This window comes from Tupaia chinensis, unplaced genomic scaffold, assembly GCF_000334495.1.
Source record: "Tupaia chinensis unplaced genomic scaffold, TupChi_1.0 Scaffold000578_2, whole genome shotgun sequence".
NCBI lineage: Eukaryota > Metazoa > Chordata > Mammalia > Scandentia > Tupaiidae > Tupaia > Tupaia belangeri.
In genome coordinates, this window is record NW_006160094.1 from 28,749 (window position 1) to 34,097 (window position 5,349).

General features: G+C 52.5%; 1 pseudogene; it reads left to right on the forward strand.

The window, feature by feature from the left end:
• The first annotated feature begins 1,140 nt into the window (after positions 1–1,140).
• The window catches only part of LOC102484952 (thyroid hormone receptor-associated protein 3-like), a 6,275-nt pseudogene continuing 2,066 nt past the window's right edge, over positions 1,141–5,349 (forward strand).

A 5,349-nucleotide genomic window follows, 5' to 3' on the forward strand; every position in this document is an offset into this window, starting at 1 on the left:
GTGCTTCTGGCTCCTCAGCAAAAGACACCAAAAGTATTCTTGCCTAAGGGGTCAGCAGGGAGCGGGTGGGGTAGTGGTTAAGGTGCTAGACTCCCACATGAATGACCACAGTTCGAGTTCCAGACCTCACAGTTGAAAAGCACATTGAGCACACATGCATGTGTGCCCAAAATCCTGAGGGGAGAATAGAAGACAAGGGATTGCAGCAAGGCCACCCTCCGGAGGGTGATTTCTCACTTTCTCTCTCTAGCAAGCACAGAGCCCTATGGCAAAAACCTAAAAAGATAAATACATTCTTGCCTATGGGGTCCCCTCATTTCTTCATCCCAAGGACAGAATTGCGGCAAAGCCTGTAAGGGCCCGAGAGGTGTAAGCTGAGCTACGCGAATCATTTATTAAATGATTCTCAACCCAGAACCCTCCCAAGTTTTCCCACTGAGGATGATGCAGTGTCTGTACTGTTGGATCGTTTCGGGGAAAGCATAGGCCGCTCTGACAGATGGGAGCAAAAACTCCCCAGGAACACAGAAACCCTAGAAGATGAAAAAGACACAAATCCAGGGCCAGCAGTAGATGGCATTGCTGGACTCTCCCATGGCTGACCACGGTTTGAATCCTGAACCCGGTGACCTGAAAATCACACTGGGCACATGTGCGTGCATGCACAAGATCCCAGGAGGAGAATGGAGAAGGGATGTCGGTGTGGCCATACCCCTGGGGGGGGATGATTTCTCATTTTCCCTCTCACTGTCTCTGTCTCTCTTTCTCTCTGGTTGGCAAGTACACACGCCACAAGACAAAAACTTTTTTTTTTTTAAAGAGGTTTTTGCTATAGGGCACGTGCGCTCGCCAGACAGAGAGATAGAAAGCGAGAAATCACCCCCCAGGGGGGTGATGGCCACGCCGCAATCCCTTCTCCTCCATTCTCCTCTTGGGATCTTGGGCATGCACGAACACGCGCCCGGCGTGAATTTTAAGCCACCAGGTCTGGGATGCGAACCGCGGTCTACTACATGGGAGTCCAGGGACATAGCCATTATGCTAACTGCTGGTCCTGACAAAAATCTTTTTTTAAAAAAGGACACCAACCCACACACGGGGTGCACTGGGAGCCCAGACTCACCCCAGCAGAGATAGGAGATGGGGAGCCTGAGCGAGGCACCGTGGCCTTGTTCACTGGTTGCAGCACCTGACTCTTCATGGCTTGCACAGCTGCCTCTAGACGGCCTTACTCTAGAGCCACACGGCCCCGCCCTGTGCCAGGTTTTCCTGTGTAAGAATCTGCAGCCGTCCTGGCTCCTTGCTTCCTGGCCTATCCCCAGTACCACCAGATACCCGAGCCAGCTCTGGGGTGTGGACATCATTGAGGCTTCCCACGCAGTCAGGCAGGCCTGCCAGGAGGAGGACGGTTGCACAGGGTACACCTACTACGTGCAGGGTCCTGTGGGCAAGACGCAGGCTGCACAGGGGCGAGGTAGCTGCCAGTTCCCTCCCCTTGCTCCCTCAGCCTGCCCACGTCCTCAGAGAGCACTGAGCCAGTGAGCGTCTGTCCAACAGCACCCCGACTCCTGCTCTCCACGTCCCGCTTCCCTCAGCCTGACCAGCCAAGACAAACGCAGGGCCCCATCCAAAACCTGAGCGGGGCTGGAGGTGAGCGCAGTTAATTTAATGTATCACTGGAGACAGAGGCTGAATGTGCTGACTGAACACATTCTAATAACTGAGAGGGGAAAATCCATATTGCAAATCACCTTACCTAGTTTGGCTCTACAAGAACTATTTATTCCGTGAGATCCGCAGCGCGTTCATCATCTTCGTCCTCCTGGAAGCAGCGGGAAGTGGCACCCGGATGAATTAGGGTCTTTCCCTCCCAGCTGTGGACGGGGTGGGAGGACGTGGGCACGTGGGGATCCTGATCCAGCCATCGATTCGGGCAGCGGATACTGAGCGCTCTCAGTTCTCCCTACATTGGTGACATTCGGCAGGGGTCCCCCTCCCTGGGACAGGTGGGAAGAGCATGATCTGTCCCTGCAGAGCCTCAGGGTCCAGGCCTGTGTTAGGTCTGGGAGCTGCAGAAGTCAGACAGGGGTGGGGGGGCTTCTGTCTGCAGGGGCGATAGTCAGTAATGCACGATCGGGTCCCCTAGACATTCACAGGACAGGGTCATTGATTAGCTGTCTGAGAGATGAAGAGGAGCAAGGATGCATGCAGCTTACCTGCCTCGTACCTAGCACCGCACTAGGGGAGTTAACCGTGAGCTAATAAGGTCGGCATTCTTCTTCTCACTTTGCACCTTGGGGTTTGGAAAAGCAGAGAGGTTGACTAATTGGCTCCAGGTCACATGGTTGAAAATGGCAGATCCAAATCCAATGCCCTGACCGCAGACCGACTCCTTGCTCCTTGCTCCTTGCCCTCCACAGCCCGGAGGAGGAGGGGGGAGTAGAACAGTATGTTAAGGCGGAGACACATGGAAAGGGCGGAGGGAGATAAGACACTCCTGGCACAGTGGGGACCCTCTGCAGGGGTCAGAGCCAGGACGAGGCCAGCATCCTGGGCAGGGCGGGGCAGGCAGTGGCCCGAGTATCATTTACCTCTTACTGTGTCTGCTCTTCCAGGCCCTTGGAAGAGAGGGCGAGGACATGGGCAAGAAGAGCCATTTTAGGGCCAGCGACACTGGGGGAGGAGAGAGGGTGACCAAAGCCAAACGCGGAGAGGCTTCTGATCAGACAGGCCTGCACGAGGAGGGTAGGGAAGCACACTTTATGGACCTAGGGGTAGTCCAGAGGGCTTGCCAGAGGCCGGCATAGACGTGCCCTCATTTAAAATTCATCATTTATAACTCGATCATTTCAATCACTTGCAAAAAAAAAAAAAAGGCAAATTTTCTGTAGAGCCTGAATGTGAAAAGTCTTCACTAAAGTGTTGATGAAGCCTGAAAACAGCATTTTTCTGAGCATGAGGGACTCTGCTATTAATCACAGAGCCACCACGCTTCACTTCATGGCATTTTGACCCGTTTCATTGGCCAGATGAACTTGTTTTTTAATATGGTGGTCATTTTATGTCGAATGGCAAGATTTCAATGCAAGGGACTCTCTTTTTCTTGAACATGGAGAAACAGGCTCACTTTGCTGTTTCCCATGCAAATATTTCGACATGCCTGTCTCCAAGAGAAGGGTTTGGTGAGGTGGGGAGTGTCGGCCCTCGTCCAGCTTCCATACACGCTCCCAAGATGGATCTCAGGGGGGAGCCGCGGTGACTGATGGTGAAAAGACTCCATAGGAGACGGAGTTCGGCTTGTTCACAGGGATTCATAACAGCCGTGAGGTGGAGGCAACCCAGACGCCCGTCGGTTACACAACATGTGGCATCCCATCCACACAGGGGAAACTTATTTGGCCATGAGGAGGAGAGAAATGTTGATATAGTCACAGTGTGACAAATCTTGAAAACACTACGGAAGCTAAAGAAACCAGTCCCAGAAGACTTCCATAATTCCATGGACATGAAGTGTCCAGAATAAGTGAATCTGACAGAGGGAAGGCCAGGTGTGGGTTGCTTAGAACCAGAAAGATGGGTTGGGGACGGGTGATGGCCAACGGGCATGAGCTTGTTTGAAGAATAATGAAAGTCTTCTTTCATTTTTTTTGGAGAGGTTTTTTGCTATAGGGTACGTGTGCTCGCCAGAGAGACAGAGAGAAACAGAGAGACAGAAAATGAGAAATCACCCCCAGGGGGGATGGCCACTCCACAATCCCTTCTCCTCCATTCTCCTCTAGGGATCTTGGGCACTCACGCACACGTGCCTGGCATGAGCTTAAGCCACTGGGTCCGGGACTCGAACCGAGGTCAACTACATGGGAGTCCAGCGACATAGCCATTAGGCTAACTGCTGGTCCCAATGAAAGTCTTCTTATACTGACTGTGATGGTCATGCAACTCTGGGAACATGCTAACTGCCACTGAGTTATATAGTACTACTTCAACCAGGTGCATGTGTGGGACGTGCTTTATATTCCAGTAAAACTTTCTTTTTGTAAGTTAAAAAAAAATTAAAAATAGTGTTCAAGATGGGCCTTGGAGATTGGTTACAAATCCATGGAGAGCCTGCTGGCTCTTGCCCTGGGAAACCTATCTGTCGGTGTGAGCCGAGAAGCGATTACACTACAAGCCACTGCGTGCTCCTATCCAGAGGGGATGTGGTGACTGTTACCAGGCTTGGGATGTCCTAAAGCTTCTTTGAGAGCAAGGTGACAGTCTCCCCTTTCTCCTGTCTCTCCTCCTTCACACAGCGGCCAGCACCACCCTCCCCAAACACAGCTCAGAGCAGGGCCCTCCGCCCGATCCCTATTACACAGAGCCCTGTGGTCTTCAAGGCCCTCATAGCACTGAAGGGCAATGACCTACTCTCTTTCTAAACATGCCAGGCCCCATCCTGCCATGAGCTATACGGTGTCTTGAAAAAGTTTGTGAAAAAATGCAAATGAAGTACGGTTTTATTTCTGTCCACAAAATTTCGAAATCCAGGCATAGTTGTGCGACTGCAGCAGCGATCACTGTCGGTCCAGAGCTGTGTCCTGCCCGGTAGATGGACAGAGCCCACTGCCAGCGTCCTCTTGAGGTGGCGTCTGGGATCCAGCGGAGCCATCGTTCATATAGAAGATAATTTACAAGTGACCCTCTCTCCAGAGATGTCAAAACCAGACAAATCCAAGGCTGGATCTCTTTCTTTTCCCTCGGGATCAGTGTTAAGATCTCGTTCCGATTCATTGTCAAGGTCTCTGGCCTGAAGCCAATCTGTGTCTCGTCAAGGAAGCACAGACTGCGTTCTGAGTCTCGTGTTCTCCAGCTCCCGTTAGAGAAGGAACCACCCAAAGGGAAGCAGAATGAGATTCTGAGGTCACAACAGGGGCTGTGGGAGGCCGTTATTTCCACGGGTGCAACGGAGCAGGCTATGGAGCAGGCACTGCTCACACTGGAGAATTACCTGCAAGCACACAGTCCTCACTGGGGGTGCTCCAGATCCCAGTCCTCTAGAGAGGGACCCCTTCACCAAGGTCCGGGAGCCATTCTAGAAACTCCCATAAGTCATCTTCCGACAGATCAGGGCACTCCTTATCCTCTCATTCTTCCTCCTACCACAGCTGAGTTGAAAAGCCCACGTCTGCACAGAAGTCCTCTTCCACTAGCTGTCCATCTCAGGCCTGGGGACAACCAGGGCGATGAAGCCAAGGAGCAGACGTTCCCTGGGGGCACCTCTCAAGATTCAAAAGTGACTGAGATCTCAAAGCTGTGGCCAGACGCGGCCCCTATGGCTCTGGTTCTGCACGCCAGGCCTCGGTGGGTTCT